Source organism: Panulirus ornatus, chromosome 9 (genome assembly GCF_036320965.1).
Source record: "Panulirus ornatus isolate Po-2019 chromosome 9, ASM3632096v1, whole genome shotgun sequence".
In the NCBI taxonomy this organism is placed as follows: Eukaryota; Metazoa; Arthropoda; class Malacostraca; order Decapoda; family Palinuridae; genus Panulirus; species Panulirus ornatus.
Window position 1 is genome coordinate 51787657 of NC_092232.1, and position 17775 is coordinate 51805431.

At 47.3% G+C, this 17775-nt stretch overlaps 1 long non-coding RNA gene across 1 annotated transcript in view; it reads left to right on the plus strand.

The window, feature by feature from the left end:
• Positions 1–12488, plus strand: part of LOC139750124 (uncharacterized) — a 33559-nt gene extending 21071 nt beyond the window's left edge. Inside the window, exon 4 of the long non-coding RNA XR_011713087.1 lies at positions 12260–12488. This is a non-coding gene — a long non-coding RNA (uncharacterized lncRNA). The remainder of the gene's footprint in view (positions 1–12259) is intronic.
• The last annotated feature ends 5287 nt before the right edge of the window (positions 12489–17775 follow it).

Below are 17775 nucleotides of genomic sequence, written 5' to 3' on the forward strand. Positions count from 1 at the left end.
CGAACATCATTGCTTGAAGAACAGCCGTAATCCAGACAATAACACATGGGGTATCGTAAGATCGAGATGTATAATGATTCATTCCGATGGTTCTTGGCCCAGGTCTAGGTGAGGAATGGTCCAGGTGTTCCAGGTGAGGAACGATCCAGGTGTTCTAGGTGAGGAATGGTCCAGGTGTTCCAGGTGAGGAACGATCCAGGTGTTCCAGGTGAGGAACGATCCAGGTGAGGAACGGTCCAGATATTCTAGGTGATGACGTCCTCACGTGTTCTAGATGATAACTGGTTTAGGTCTTCCAGGCGAGTGTAGGTCCAGGTGTTCCAGGCGACGACTTCTCCAGGTGTTCCAGTTGATGGCTGGTGCAGGTGTTCCAGGGCAGGGGGGGGTGTCAGTTGTGGCTGGCGGCGACCGAGGTGGACGTGTGTGTGTGTGTGTAGCGTGGAAGGAGGAGGAGGAGCAGGAGGGAGGAGGAGGAGGACGAGAAGGCTGGGGCTCGAGGTGGGTGGGGGTGAGTGGAGGAGGAGGGGCAGCAGGAGGTGTTGTGTTGGTATGTAACATAATTCGTGGCAGATGGCCGACGGCTGCATCATCACTGGCCGGAGCCTCGCATTATGCAACGCTTCGTGCTCCAGGGAGAGAAAAATTATGTGAAACTAATGAATCGACATAATCATGTCTCTCGCAGCTGATCAGATGGAAACTTTACTGGCTAATTCATGAGGCACGAGATCAGCTGTACTAGGCAACAAATGTCCTCTCCTCACTCCCCCACAGCCCACTCTCTGGACACAGCCAGAGTCATGCAGCTGCTCCCTCCACGGTCAAGTCTCATGAGTTCCAAGTGCATGACCCAGCGATTGAGGCGCTGATGTATCCGCTTCACCTTAGGCTGGTTCTCTTGACCTGTCCCTTCAGGGAACTGTGGCTGGGTGGGTGGGGTGGGTGGGGGTGTGTGGTCACCCTCCCCCCCCCCGGCCCTCTGACGAGGTTGGGGGGACTCCACCACCTCCAGCCCCTGCACCAGCCCTCCCTCCCTCCCACCCCACCACTCACCTCTCCCTCCTCCTCCTCCTCCTCCTCCTCCTCCTCTCGCTGGTATCCTCTGCATGTCCTCTGCCTCATTAGTGTCCTCACCGTCCTCTGCCACACTAGTATCCACACCGTCCTCTGCCACACTAGTATCCACACCGTCCTCTGCTACACTAGTATCCACACCGTCCTCTGCCACACTAGTATCCACACCGTCCTCTGCCACACTAGTATCCACACCGTCCTCTGCTACACTAGTGTCTACCTCGCCTCCTGCCTCACTTGTGTGACCAACTTGTACCCCCTTGTCTCACTAGTGTCTTTCCTATACTTTGTCTAATCAGTGTCTTACTAGTTCGCTTCCTCACTACTGTCCTCCTCCTCCTCCTATTGCTCCCCCCTAGCCTCATTAGTGCCCTCATCCTCCCTATCCCTCATGAGTGTACCTGCCGTGTTCCCTACCTCACTAATGTCATCCATTTCTCCCTCCTCATCAGTGTAATTGTCTTACATCCCGCCTCACTAGTACCCTCCCCGTCTCCTGCTTCACTCGTATCCTCCCCAACCTCTATCTCTCTAGTATCCTCCCCGTTTCCTCCCTCATCCTCCCCAACCCTTGCCTCAGTAGAGTATCCTCCCCAGTCCTTACATTTGAAGGAGGTTTGAAGGAAATGTGAACCACATCTAGCCTGCTGTGTTGTTTGGGATGGCTAGAATGTCTGCTGACTGGCCTTCGTTGTATACAATGACTGTCATCAGGGACGAGATAATCATTTCGTATATGTGGGTTAGAATACAAGCAGGGGTTTGGGAATTCATTGTTCTCAAATAGGATCGACAAGGTCCTCGTCAGGAGGGTGAATCTCCTGACGAAGTCCTTGTCGAAGCTAGGACCCCATTCCTAGCTATTGTTTCAAGTTTTTCTTATGGCATTTTGCCTCCATGTCTCTATGGAAAGCTTCGATGAACACTTATCATACTGGCTGTGATGACTACTACTACCACTCCTCCTCCTCCTCCTCCACCTTGTGTGGGGCTGTGGTGAGTAAAGTATTGGTTGGTGAGTTTGCTCTGTTGTGGGGCTGTCAACTGGTACCACAGGAGAATTAAGGTCATTCTCCATCACGTCACTACATCCGCCAGCCGAAAGAAAATTCTTGAACACCCTCAAATGTATATATGACTCGTCTTTTTGTTGTTCTTGTTCTGTTTATCCCAAGAACCAGCTTCTACGAAAGAGACCTGGCATTACTCTGGACCTTTCTAAAGACTCCTGTAAGCCCAAAGCTGCGCTATTTCCAGTAGCAGGAGAATGCAGACTCCTTTGGAGTATGAGGTTCTTTGACGAAACCATGTTCCTAATGGTACACAGCCTCGCCACATGTGTCTTTGCAATCGTGGTGTAATCTCTTGCAGGCGGAGCCCGGTAGTATCCATTTTATACGTCAAAAGTCTATGTATTCGACCTCATTAACAGTGAAGTTAACACTTGTCATCACCAAACAAATGCACTTTGGTGACTTGCTTCTATCATTCATCTCTTCGTCAGGTAGGTAATCAAGTCCTCTCCTCCGAAGACACGTGTGAAATTTCTTGCGTTGCCTTGAAAGAAATTCATCTCATTGCCATGCTATCTTTACGTAAAACAGTGAAAGGAGAATCGAACGGGAAAACATAGGGGAAATGGGGGGTGTTTTAGGGTAGAGTTCGGGTGATAACGTCTTTGTTACCAATCCCCCCCCCCCTCCCCCACCTCCTCAGATGTAAACAAGGCCATATTAGTCATGTTACATGACTAACAAACGTCACAGGAAACGTCTGAGTAATGTCACACGGGGTTATGAATATAACAAAAATGTTGTGAGCCCTGTTAAGATTATTGTGTGACGACGTTATAAAGGCCCCCGTTACAGTGTTTGTTGTAGTAACAGGGACGTTACAGGCCCCATTAGTGCTTGTTACTTTGAGATTTATAGTCTGTTAGACTCGTACATCAAAGCAAACTTCAGTATGAAGTGCATATTGCTGAAAATAGCGAAAGAAATCCTAAAGAGTTTTATTGTTACGTTAGAAGTCAGAGAGTAATTACCCAGTCCATTGGGCCATTGATTACCAAAGATGGTGACTTGATTCAAGACAAGGAAGCCATGGCAAAGATTTTAAACGATTCTTTTAAATCTGTATTTACAATTGAAGACACAAGTCACTTGCCTTACTAAGAGGGGAAAATGTTTTGCAACATATTGAACTAAAAGGTGAAGTTGTATTTCCAGCGCTCAATGGAATGAAAGTAAACAAAACGGAAGGTCCAGATAAGTTTCAGCCGACGATATTAAAAGAGGTGAAAAATGATGCATCTAAATCCCTTAGTTGTTCTTAGCATCAGATAAGATGCAAGGAAATTCTCCCATGTAGCAGCCATAGTAAAAAGAAAAAAAAATAGTGATAAATCACTGTCCAGTAATTATCGTCCAATTAGCTTATGGAAACCAACATATGGGATAAAGCTCTTAACTATTCAGAGAACCACCACTTAATAAATGATTCTCATCACGGATTCAACGAAAACACTTATGTTTGACAAATGTGCTCGATTTCTTTTATGAAATCATCAATATGTATGATAATAGTAAAGCAGATGATGTATGTCATCTATTCACATTTTCAAGAAGCATTCGATTAAGTTCCACATCAAAAGTTACTCATAAACATTAAGTCGTATGGTACTGATGGGGTTGTACTGAGTCATATAGTGTAGATGGGTCGCATTTCGGTGGATAGTCTAACAGACACCATATTAGCCCTGGTATGAGGCTAAGTATAACAGACACCATATTAGCCCTGGTATGAGGCTGAGTATAACAGGTACCTTATGAGCCCTGGTATGAGGCTGAGTATAACAGGCACCTTATGAGTCCTGGTATGAGGCTAAGTATAACAGGCACCATATTAGCCCTGGTATGAGGCTAAGTATAACAGACACCTTATGAGCCCTGGTATGAGGCTGATATGTATAACAGGCTCCATATGAGTCCTGTTATGAGGCTAAGTATAACAGGCACCTTATGAGCCCTGGTATGAGGCTAAGTATAACAGGCACCTTATGAGCCCTGGTATGAGGCTAAGTATAACAGGCACCTTATGAGCCCTGGTATGAGGCTAAGTATAACAGGCACCTTATGAGCCCTGGTATGAGGCTAAGTATAACAGGCACCTTATGAGCCCTGGTATGAGGCTAAGTATAACAGGCACCTTATGAGCCCTGGTATGAGGCTGAGTATAACAGGCACCTTATGAGCCCTGGTATGAGGCTAAGTATAACAGGCACCTTATGAGCCCTGGTATGAGGCTAAGTATAACAGGCACCTTATGAGCCCTGGTATGAGGCTAAGTATAACAGGCACCTTATGAGCCCTGGTATGAGGCTAAGTATAACAGGCACCTTATGAGCCCTGGTATGAGGCTGAGTATAACAGGCACCTTATGAGCCCTGGTATGAGGCTGAGTATAACAGGCACCTTATGAGCCCTGGTATGAGGCTAAGTATAACAGGCACCTTATGAGCCCTGGTATGAGGCTGAGTATAACAGGCACCTTATGAGCCCTGGTATGAGGCTAAGTATAACAGGCACCTTATGAGCCCTGGTATGAGGCTGAGTATAACAGGCACCTTATGAGCCCTGGTATGAGGCTGAGTATAACAGGCACCTTATGAGCCCTGGTATGAGGCTAAGTATAACAGGCACCTTATGAGCCCTGGTATGAGGCTAAGTATAACAGGCACCTTATGAGCCCTGGTATGAGGCTAAGTATAACAGGCACCTTATGAGCCCTGGTATGAGGCTGAGTATAACAGGCACCTTATGAGCCCTGGTATGAGGCTGAGTATAACAGGCACCTTATGAGCCCTGGTATGAGGCTAAGTATAACAGGCACCTTATGAGCCCTGGTATGAGGCTGAGTATAACAGGCACCTTATGAGCCCTGGTATGAGGCTAAGTATAACAGGCACCTTATGAGCCCTGGTATGAGGCTAAGTATAACAGGCACCTTATGAGCCCTGGTATGAGGCTAAGTATAACAGGCACCATATTAGCCCTGGTATGAGGCTAAGTATAACAGGCACCTTATGAGCCCTGGTATGAGGCTAAGTATAACAGGCACCTTATGAGCCCTGGTATGAGGCTGAGTATAACAGGCACCTTATGAGCCCTGGTATGAGGCTAAGTATAACAGGCACCTTATGAGCCCTGGTATGAGGCTAAGTATAACAGGCACCTTATGAGCCCTGGTATGAGGCTGAGTATAACAGGCACCTTATGAGCCCTGGTATGAGGCTAAGTATAACAGGCACCTTATGAGCCCTGGTATGAGGCTGAGTATAACAGGCACCTTATGAGCCCTGGTATGAGGCTAAGTATAACAGGCACCTTATGAGCCCTGGTATGAGGCTAAGTATAACAGGCACCTTATGAGCCCTGGTATGAGGCTGAGTATAACAGGCACCTTATGAGCCCTGGTATGAGGCTAAGTATAACAGGCACCTTATGAGCCCTGGTATGAGGCTGAGTATAACAGGCACCTTATGAGCCCTGGTATGAGGCTGAGTATAACAGGCACCTTATGAGCCCTGGTATGAGGCTAAGTATAACAGGCACCTTATGAGCCCTGGTATGAGGCTAAGTATAACAGGCACCTTATGAGCCCTGGTATGAGGCTGAGTATAACAGGCACCTTATGAGCCCTGGTATGAGGCTAAGTATAACAGGCACCTTATGAGCCCTGGTATGAGGCTAAGTATAACAGGCACCTTATGAGCCCTGGTATGAGGCTGAGTATAACAGGCACCTTATGAGCCCTGGTATGAGGCTGAGTATAACAGGCACCTTATGAGCCCTGGTATGAGGCTGAGTATAACAGGCACCTTATGAGCCCTGGTATGAGGCTAAGTATAACAGGCACCTTATGAGCCCTGGTATGAGGCTGAGTATAACAGGCACCTTATGAGCCCTGGTATGAGGCTAAGTATAACAGGCACCTTATGAGCCCTGGTATGAGGCTGAGTATAACAGGCACCTTATGAGCCCTGGTATGAGGCTGAGTATAACAGGCACCTTATGAGCCCTGGTATGAGGCTAAGTATAACAGGCACCTTATGAGCCCTGGTATGAGGCTAAGTATAACAGGCACCTTATGAGCCCTGGTATGAGGCTAAGTATAACAGGCACCTTATGAGCCCTGGTATGAGGCTGAGTATAACAGGCACCTTATGAGCCCTGGTATGAGGCTAAGTATAACAGGCACCTTATGAGCCCTGGTATGAGGCTAAGTATAACAGGCACCTTATGAGCCCTGGTATGAGGCTAAGTATAACAGGCACCTTATGAGCCCTGGTATGAGGCTGAGTATAACAGGCACCTTATGAGCCCTGGTATGAGGCTGAGTATAACAGGCACCTTATGAGCCCTGGTATGAGGCTAAGTATAACAGGCACCTTATGAGCCCTGGTATGAGGCTAAGTATAACAGGCACCTTATGAGCCCTGGTATGAGGCTAAGTATAACAGGCACCTTATGAGCCCTGGTATGAGGCTAAGTATAACAGGCACCTTATGAGCCCTGGTATGAGGCTAAGTATAACAGGCACCTTATGAGCCCTGGTATGAGGCTGAGTATAACAGGCACCTTATGAGCCCTGGTATGAGGCTAAGTATAACAGGCACCTTATGAGCCCTGGTATGAGGCTGAGTATAACAGGCACCTTATGAGCCCTGGTATGAGGCTAAGTATAACAGGCACCTTATGAGCCCTGGTATGAGGCTAAGTATAACAGGCACCTTATGAGCCCTGGTATGAGGCTGAGTATAACAGGCACCTTATGAGCCCTGGTATGAGGCTAAGTATAACAGGCACCTTATGAGCCCTGGTATGAGGCTAAGTATAACAGGCACCTTATGAGCCCTGGTATGAGGCTGAGTATAACAGGCACCTTATGAGCCCTGGTATGAGGCTAAGTATAACAGGCACCTTATGAGCCCTGGTATGAGGCTGAGTATAACAGGCACCTTATGAGCCCTGGTATGAGGCTAAGTATAACAGGCACCTTATGAGCCCTGGTATGAGGCTGAGTATAACAGGCACCTTATGAGCCCTGGTATGAGGCTAAGTATAACAGGCACCTTATGAGCCCTGGTATGAGGCTAAGTATAACAGGCACCTTATGAGCCCTGGTATGAGGCTAAGTATAACAGGCACCTTATGAGCCCTGGTATGAGGCTAAGTATAACAGGCACCTTATGAGCCCTGGTATGAGGCTAAGTATAACAGGCACCTTATGAGCCCTGGTATGAGGCTAAGTATAACAGGCACCTTATGAGCCCTGGTATGAGGCTAAGTATAACAGGCACCTTATGAGCCCTGGTATGAGGCTGAGTATAACAGGCACCTTATGAGCCCTGGTATGAGGCTAAGTATAACAGGCACCTTATGAGCCCTGGTATGAGGCTAAGTATAACAGGCACCTTATGAGCCCTGGTATGAGGCTAAGTATAACAGGCACCTTATGAGCCCTGGTATGAGGCTAAGTATAACAGGCACCTTATGAGCCCTGGTATGAGGCTAAGTATAACAGGCACCTTATGAGCCCTGGTATGAGGCTAAGTATAACAGGCACCTTATGAGCCCTGGTATGAGGCTAAGTATAACAGGCACCTTATGAGCCCTGGTATGAGGCTAAGTATAACAGGCACCTTATGAGCCCTGGTATGAGGCTGAGTATAACAGGCACCTTATGAGCCCTGGTATGAGGCTAAGTATAACAGGCACCTTATGAGCCCTGGTATGAGGCTAAGTATAACAGGCACCTTATGAGCCCTGGTATGAGGCTGAGTATAACAGGCACCTTATGAGCCCTGGTATGAGGCTAAGTATAACAGGCACCTTATGAGCCCTGGTATGAGGCTAAGTATAACAGGCACCTTATGAGCCCTGGTATGAGGCTAAGTATAACAGGCACCTTATGAGCCCTGGTATGAGGCTAAGTATAACAGGCACCTTATGAGCCCTGGTATGAGGCTAAGTATAACAGGCACCTTATGAGCCCTGGTATGAGGCTAAGTATAACAGGCACCTTATGAGCCCTGGTATGAGGCTAAGTATAACAGGCACCTTATGAGCCCTGGTATGAGGCTGAGTATAACAGGCACCTTATGAGCCCTGGTATGAGGCTAAGTATAACAGGCACCTTATGAGCCCTGGTATGAGGCTAAGTATAACAGGCACCTTATGAGCCCTGGTATGAGGCTAAGTATAACAGGCACCTTATGAGCCCTGGTATGAGGCTGATAGATGTGGAGAAGAGACCAGAGGATTCTATGTATCGAGAGGGGGAGGGAGGAGGAGGAGGAGGAGGAGGAGGAGGAGGAAGAAGAGGAGGAGGAAGAGAGGGTTTGGCCAAGTGGGATCTCTGGTGGAATAATGGGGTCGTATGCAGTGGAATCCAGGAGGGGATCTATGGAAATGAGAACTTCACGAGTGGGATCTTGGGGGAATGGGGATGTGTCTAGTGGGATCTAGGGAGAAAGGATGTGTCTAGTGGGATCTAGGGAGAAAGGATGTGTCTAGTGGGATCTAGGGAGAAGGGATGTGTCTAGTGGGATCCAGTGGGAGGTAGAAGTGTCTAGTGGGATGTGGGAGGAGGGAAATTTCGTCTGTAGTGAGATTCAGTAGGTTACGTCCAGTGGGATCTAGGGGGGAAAGAGATTCGTCTCAAGTGGGATTCAGGGGCAGTGGGTCATGTCTCTAGTGGGAGGTAGAAGTGTCTAGTGGGATTTGGGAGGAGGGAAATTTCGTCTGTAGTGAGATTCAGTAGGTTACGTCCAGTGGGATCTAGGGGGGAAAGAGATTCGTCTCAAGTGGGATTCAGGGGCAGTGGGTCATGTCTCTAGTGGGATCGAGGTGGAGAGAGAGAGAGAGGAGGAGGGGGGTAAAGGGTGTTGTATAGAAGCCACGTACAGGAGAAGGTCAGTGGGCGTAGGTACGCCCACTGACCTTCGTTCTAACTTGACCATCCGTACGCCAGACGTACCCCGTGGCCACTGGCTGTTAAATAAGCCTTTACCTGTCGCCAATAACATGTGGGGGAGACACCGTGTTTACGCCAACCACAAGGTAATGACAACCAGGAGGGTGACTTAAGTGGAGGGAGGAGGGAGGGCTTTATTCAGTGGAACCGAGAGGTAGAGGGAAAAGGTTCGTGGTCCCACTGACTGTTGAGTGGTGCCGGACACCCCATGCTCATCCTGTGAGCGGTAGCGCCAAAGGATGACGTCTCAAAGACGGCGTGACGGAATCTGAGAAATCTATGCTAAAGAGCTGATCCATGTATCATCAACAATCCCAGATGTTTACAAGGGGCTTCAGTCCATGTGAAAATAGCAGATCTGTTCAAGGGACGAGTCTCTTACACGACATGGTCCATCCACCTTACATATGGACGGCTTCATCGCATCATTGCAATGTGCAACATTAGTATGCAACATATTGCAGGAAATATGAGGTCATACAGGGTAGCAACTCGTGCCAGCGAATCTAAAGTGAATCTTCATCAACAGTTAAAATAACATCCCTCGCCAGGCACTTTGCATTAAAAGAACGACTGCGTTTCTCTAAGCCCCACACGCAAGTCGGATTCGTACGCGCGTCAGTACTGCCAGTCTGGTTGTTATTCTCGTAAGAGTGTAGCAGCTTTGTGTAATATGGCAGAACATCTGTTCTCATTGATGCAATAAGGAGTTTGTTTATATAAGGGGGAGGACAATGCCATCCTAAAGGAGAGGAATCCTTGTGTCTTTAGTTCTTTAAGTTTATTGTTGTGGAGAGTCGTGTTTGCAGTGGGAACTTCCGTAATGTGTGATTCACCTCTTTGATGATAATGATGATAACAATGATAATGATAATATGACACAATAACAACCATAATGCCACACTAACACTATGCGACGGTAATGATCACTATATCATCCACTAACACACTATGCCACACACTAACACACTATGCCACACAGTAACACACCATGCCATAAACTAACACACTGTACCATACACTAACACACTATGCCACACACACACTATGCCACAGTGATAACCACTATGCCGCATGCTACCACATTATGCCACAGTAATAACCACTATGCCACACACACACTACCACACTGCGCTACAGTAAGAAGTTTCGCAAGGTTCACACCGTCTCGACTCGATCACAGTTTCACCGTAAGACCTCAAGCCAAAGCCACTTCCAGAGGGAAGGGTTGGGACGCGGGAGGGTCAGGTCGAGGTCAGCACCAAGGAGCCACAGGCTGTGGGGGAGGAGGGGACTTTTAGGCATCACGTCTGACTTCCTCGGCTTCTCAAAGAGGACAATTAATGCTCTCATACAACTTTTATATCTCAAGTCAAGCACTAAGGTATCTTCTGAGCGCCCCATGTTGTCCCCACTGTGTTTATTGCTCCCTTCAGTTCCAAGAACGTCCACTGGGGGCGGTGCCGTCTAAGTTGAGAGTCACTGTTCCAGGGGATCGCCAGTTTAGAGGCGTTTCGAGAAGTCTATTTTACTGTCACGGTGAGGACAGAGAGGAGAGTTGCGCAAACACGAGTAACAGGACAGTGCTAAAGTGGGTAGATACAACACTATGTGTAGCTCCGTAGGTACACTCGCAAATGGTGCAGGATTAGGCTGAAACATGAGATCACTAAGGCGAGTCGATGCAGGCAGGGGTGGCAGGAGTCTCGGGGCGCTGGTGTAGGTGCAGAAAGTGAGGCAGGAAGCCCATAGGAGAGGTGCGTCTTCGCTGGATCTCGTGGTGCAGCTAAGGGAGAGGCGACGTGCCGAAATCCCCAAATCTGTGCATAAGAAGGGAGGAGTTACGAGAGTATCACAGCTTTGATGTGGTTGATGGGAAGTGGCTGAGGTGGTGTGGCAGAGGAGGAAGCAGAACAAAGACCCCGCAGAGACCGTGGCAGAAGAAAACGATGACGAACCTTCACGGAAACTTGTTGACGGAGGAATTGCCTAGGAATTTGCTCCTGACGATAGAGACGCCTCACGATCTCCATATGGGGTGAATGAACTTTTTTGAGTCACGCGGTAGACATGTCCACTGCAGGCACGTTCTAATGACCAACATCCAGTGGGCTAACTTCACTGCTTCACTGCACAGGAACCCGGGTGTGTAGGAGACAAGTTGAGTAGACGTGGTCCCCAAGGTGCATAATGACGGACACCTGGAGGAATCAACAAGGTCCAAAACTCTCTTCCTACCCATGAGGGACCTGAATCAACAAGGCCCAAAACTCTCTTCCTACCCATGAGGGACCTGTCTCATGACCTGATTGGTCGTGCTGAGTCATGTAAGGTCACGCGAGGCCCTTTGTCTATTGCGACATTGGCTCCATGTGCTGGTCAGGCCTCGAGATGCGATTTCATCACAATGTCAAGTCCCTCGGCAGATGTATGTAGATATACGTGCAGGACGTGCGAAGTATCGCTAGAAAAATGACATACCCGACGGTCTCCCTCGAATTCAAATCCCTACCAACTCTCAGGCGTTTTCTTTCATAGGATAGGAGAAAGAAAATGGTCTGAAGTACGACCCACTTGTATCTTTGCCCTAAATTCAAACCGCTGTAGCTCGAAAACTATCAAGACATCTACGTCAGCAACGGAGCTCGGCTGTAATGCACTTTTGATAACAATAACATTATGAATAATGATAACTTGTAGGTCAGATGAACATGACTAGCGTAGATTACATATCATCGCTTCATTTGTTTCTACCCGCAACCAACGGGCCTCCCTTCTCTTGTTTCTCGTCATTTTGTATTTGTTCCTTGTTATCCGTCATGTGGACACCATTAAGGACCCCTTAAATCGTGAGTCGGTCTTCTATGTGCGTCCTGCCCATGTCAAAAGAAGAGCTTGCTGGTCGAGCAGGTGGCAGCCACCTCATTTAAGTGGTAGAGATGTGATGTAATTTCTTAAGACTGATTGTCGTGTGTACCACCATAGTGTGTGTGTGTGTGTGTGTGTGTGTGTGTGGTGCTGCTCCTCACTGTCATTTCCTTCGTGTTTATTAAACACAGTCAGCATAACATCGGTGCAGTACCCAGTCTAAGATACACTGGCTACGGAAGAAATAATGAATTGATCAAGAAATGACTTTTACCCACAGAATTACTACCACAACGACGACTACTATTACTACTACTACTTCTACTTCTACTTCTACTTCTACTACTACTACTACTACTACTACTACTACTGAGACGAAACCTCCAAATATTGTAGAGAAAGTGTGGTGGACATTATCTTTTCGCCTGAAGATGGAATAAAGATTCTCCAAATAATGTATTTCGATTTTATCTGTTCATTGTTGCCGTGAACATTTGCGATGAATTGAACTTAGAAGAGATCTCATTAATGGCAGTATTGTTCTGGTCTCTAACAAGTGAGGTATGAAAGCACACACACACACACACACACACACACACACACACACACACACACACACACACACACACACACATAAACACACAATGGATCTGTTGCTTGGAAAACGCAGTCGAAATAGGACAAGATTCACTGTGGCTTGGATAAATATCTTTGGTTTTGTTGCCTTATGTTTTGATAAGTTACATTTACCATCATCGTAAACAACAGAGAAAGAATAATTCATATGTAATATATACATTACGAGTTTCTATAAATATCACAGAATCTAAAATATTTCTTGACAAATATATATGTATGTATATATATCATAAAAGCCCAACGTGAAATGAATAAACGAGAAAGAATAAAGAAAATTAATTCTGACTAACAATCCCACCTTATCATAAAAGACATTAAAACGTGACACATAAATTCAACAGACAATAATTCGTATTCAAAATTAAATTTCTACAGTGTATGATTAAATATTCTCACGTTGAAATATACATTCAAACCAACAAAACCTAAAAAGACGTAGCTATAAATACAATAACTCTGTCAATACCTCATTGTTACTTATAGTGGGTTTGTACCCCGAAGGGCGGGGGTGACTCTGGTATTACCAGGCCAGTGTCTGACGAGCCACCGGCCAACACAGAGGGGTTCTCAGCTCACATTAGGCAGCCAATGTCATGAGGAGCGAAGGTTTACGTATGGCTGAGAAGGGTTGTTTGGTAATGAGGCATTTCGTTCGTACTGACCCGCCTAAGGTCCTCATATCCTTGGATATCTGCCCTTCCTTCCTGTTCAATTCTATTGCCCAACCCTCGCAGGGCGTCCTGTTATTTAGAGTACTTAATGAAGAGTTCTGTGTCGCCCACCTCCGTTCTGTTGTACACCTTCTGTGAGTAAGCACTGTGGAAAAGAAGTGTTTTTCGTCTATTGTCGAAATTGTACTTGAGTTCAGGAGGATCAGCGTACTGTATAAGGTCGTGATAATTATACTGTTGCTTAAACAGGTGTCGTAATGATGGGTTGTGGTAGATGGTGCTCGTCGGGTGCTGGTGTGAGTGAATGACCTTACTCACTGACCCATATGTGCTCTCACACCTGGCTCACAGGAGGGAGAGTGTATGAAGGCTGGTGAGCTGCTCTCAAACCTGGCTCACAGGAGGGAGGTCACGTGGCACCAACCCTCTCTTCCCTCATTAAGTTCCCTTTCTCTCTTATTTTACATCCCCCTACCCTTTCTACCTTCCTGCTACCCTTTTCACACACACACACACACACACAAACACACATTCGCGCACACGTCACTACGGCCAGCGACGTCACCATCACTCACACCTTAGACTGTGATGATGCACATCAACCCGGTTTCACACAACATCCTACCCCTCTATCATTACAGTTGGTTCTGCCGACCCACTTGTGTAGTCGGTAACTCTAAACTTCTTGGCGTCACCAGTGACGACGGTGTTTGAAATCGGGAGGAGTCTTGTCAGCGTTATCATCAAATTCTTCATCGTACTATCTGTACCTTCTCTGCCCACTGAGATCATTCAGCGGTCCATCATCTGAGCCTAGGAATATATCATCTTCATTCTACCTAAGCTCATCTATATCTCCCTAGCCTGATCCTTCTTCCTCACAGCTACGTGGGGGAAACATTAGCTGGAAACAGTGTAGAAAATAGCATGTAATATCATCCTAGCCCCATCTTACACCACCTACTAAGAGGACCTCATCTCGCTGAACCTGTCTACCTCCTCCGTCCAACACCGGCAGCCCACACGGCAGTTTGGCAGTCCTTCCCGTGTCACAAGCACATCTAGTCGTCACCTACACAAGTCACAGTCACACCTGACCGTGACAAGCCCACCTGGTTGGTACATATACATCTGGATATCACATTTGAACATGTCATATACACAGTTGGATGTTTCATCTAAGTTTGGCCGTCAGATACATACCTTGGCTCTCATCTCTACGTCAGCCTATCACATCTGAATCTGGCAATCACTTGTTCACTCGGCCGTTGCATACACACTTTGCCACTACTTCTACACCTGATCATTACATACACTCATATCTCTCACATGTTCACCTGGCCATCACATCTACACCTGGCAGCCCCATGCACACCTTGCTCTCACAATACACATCTGACAGCTATATCAGCACCTGACTTATCACTTACAAACCTTGCCGCCACGTACACACCAGACATTCACATCTACATCTGGTATGTCAGTTAGGTTATCACATTTGCTTCGTCTAGTCACATCTATACCCAGCCGGCACATACACACCTGGCCCCTACATATAAACCTTTTCCCGTCACACCAACACCGTTAATGGAGATGTGGAGGATGAGCCACCCCAGATGCGTGAGCAACACTCCATACTCTGGCGAGTAGAACCCCTGCACACATGAAACATAGCTGCTCACAGTATTCCCAGCTCGGGGAGGCAGACTTTGTGATGTTGAATATGTGGGGTTTCCACGACAGAATGGTAGTTATGCCCAACATGTTCGTCTTATTACAGTGTGCAGATGTGGTGTGTTGATCTTGGACGGAGGGACATGAGCAGCTCGGGAGAAAGATATACTGGAAGACATTTGCATTTTGTATACACGTCTGCCTGCCTCGCGCATACACACCCAATCTACATGAGGACGTCACATGTACACTTAGGCATCACATTATACATCTGACTGTCCCATACACACCTGGGCTCCCATCTTACACCTGGCCTTCACTGCTGCATCTGGTATTCATATATACTCCTGTTCGTCACAGACATACCTGACCGACACACACACACACACACACACACCTGTTGTCTACATATGACTCTCACACAAACACCTGGCCGTCACACCTGCTCCAAGCCGTCACATCCACACCTGTCCATCAGATGGCAGGTCAGCACCAAAGCTGTCGCCATTTACACCCGAAAGTCAGGAGGTAGTCGTCATTAAGCTGAGCGTCAGCAGTTGCACGTCACTCCCTCCGTCAGCAGGTGGCCGTTCATCAGCTGAGCGTCAGCAGGTGGCCCGTCATCAGGCAAACGTCAGCAAGGGAGAGAGAGAGAGAGAGAGAGAGAGAGAGAGAGAGAGAGAGAGAGAGAGAGATGTGCAGTTCGGACCCGAGGCCTCAGTAAACATTGAGGCTTCGCTGGCTCTGGAGACCTTTCATACGAATACTCGCACACGTGAACACTCCCATTCCCTAGAGGAGAATATGCCCATCTGTCTAGCTTATTAGTCGACCTTTTAACACCTCTACGTGTTATTCTGACGGATATATTTGCCTCTGGAGGCTTATGCCTTTTATGGAGGCACTCGGGCTAATCCTGTCATTACAGATGCGAAAATATATTAGGGGTAAGTCTCCGCTGAAAGGACCTGGGTCAGGGATATTAGGGACGGACAAAGGGCTCCTTTAACACACACACACACACAACCCTCCGTCCCTCCCTCCCTCCTCAGCCAGACCAGAGGCACGTTAAGAGTGCTCAGGCTCTGATGGTAGACCTCACTAAGCAGAACAGATGGGACGAGCGAGTCTTCCTCCCAGCCAACACAGCAGGCCACCTGCTCTCGGCCGTGGTGTGCGCGGGGATCCGAGGAGGCTCGGTGAGAGAGAGGAGAGAGAGAGAGAGAGAGAGAGAGAGAGAGAGAGAGAGAGAGAGAGAGAGAGAGAGAGAGTACTTACTTTTATGTTCTTGCGATAAGAGTTCGCCCAAAGGCACTCACAGGCGTATCACTCACAAAAGTTCAAACCCAGTCTCGAATGGATCCGATGGCTTATTGCTGTCTGGATTCCTTTGTATCCCTTTGTATCCATATCATCGTACCACTATATCCTCCTACTGTTGTTTCCCATATGCTCTCTTGCCCTTCTTTCAAAATCCCTTTGTCTGGCGATGTCCCTCAATTGTCCTATATGTTTGGAACGATACAATCCATGTGTTCACCTCCTGTTCTCTAATGACCCAAGACTACGTCTCTGTAATATCCATCTAAGTTGATCAAGAGCATATTGCAGCGGCAACCGTCCCACCAAACATAGGATTTCCAGATTTTGATTCGTTCTCTTTCCTTTTAGGAGCTTGGCCATCTACATTCTTGGAGGGAGACTCATTGTATTTACTTTGCCCCTTCTTATATTCCAGGACCCCAAATATGTACCAGATGAGAGGGGAGGAAAAAGGATGGGACTTGCTGGGCCTGGAAGACTTCCAGAGACGAAGGGAGGGAGTTCTCCACACCTTCCAGCGACCTTAGCGATGACGTGTGGACGAAGAGAGGGAGTTCTCACACCTTCCAGCGACCTTAGCGATGACGTGTGGACGAAGAGAGGGAGTTCACACCTTCCAGCGACCTTAGCGATGACGTGTGGACGAAGAGAGGGAGTTCTCCACACCTTCCAGCGACCTTAGCGATGACGTGTGGACGCACAGATGTACAACTGCAAGTCTGGCCTCTTCTCTTACACCAACAGACACTCAGGTAACTTAGGTCCCAGTGACCAAAATAAGCTTTCAAAATATCCAGAGGTAAACAATCGATCATCGGCAGCTTATCTGTGAGTCAATATTGATAAGGAAAACATGAATGATGCTAGCAGCTGATCCAGTGTGGGATATGGTGTATACTTATTCATTACGAACGGATCATACATGAGTGTATGTGGCACGGAATATTCGAAATTATATTTAAGTGTTTGTTATGGATTGGAGGAGCAGCCGTAAGGCCGTTTTTGTACTCTGGATTGGATAGTTTTTTTAAGGGGAGTTTCCTCAATACTTTGGCTTGGGAACGTATGAAGTCAATAAGGCTTTATATGGGATGTTGATAAGGTTTAACGTGAGATGAGGCCCCATGTGTGTAAAGCTCCTTCCCATACAGATAGGTAATTACACACACACACACACACACACGCACACACAATGTGGTGCCCACAGCCAACCCAGCTGTTCATCCTTCCTTCGGGGCTGGTCGATAAATGGGTACCTGGCTTAGGCTGAATTGTGTGTGTGTGTGTGTGTGTGTGTGTGTGTGTGTGTGTATGTGTGTGTTATGTGCTTATATACATTAGCGGTAACGACGTGGTACACATATATAGACAAGGTTAAGAACCGGGGCAACGCGAGTGTAAAACTCCCTCTCTCCCGGCAAGACACAAATAATAATCACACACACACACACACACACACACACACACACACACACACACACACAATATG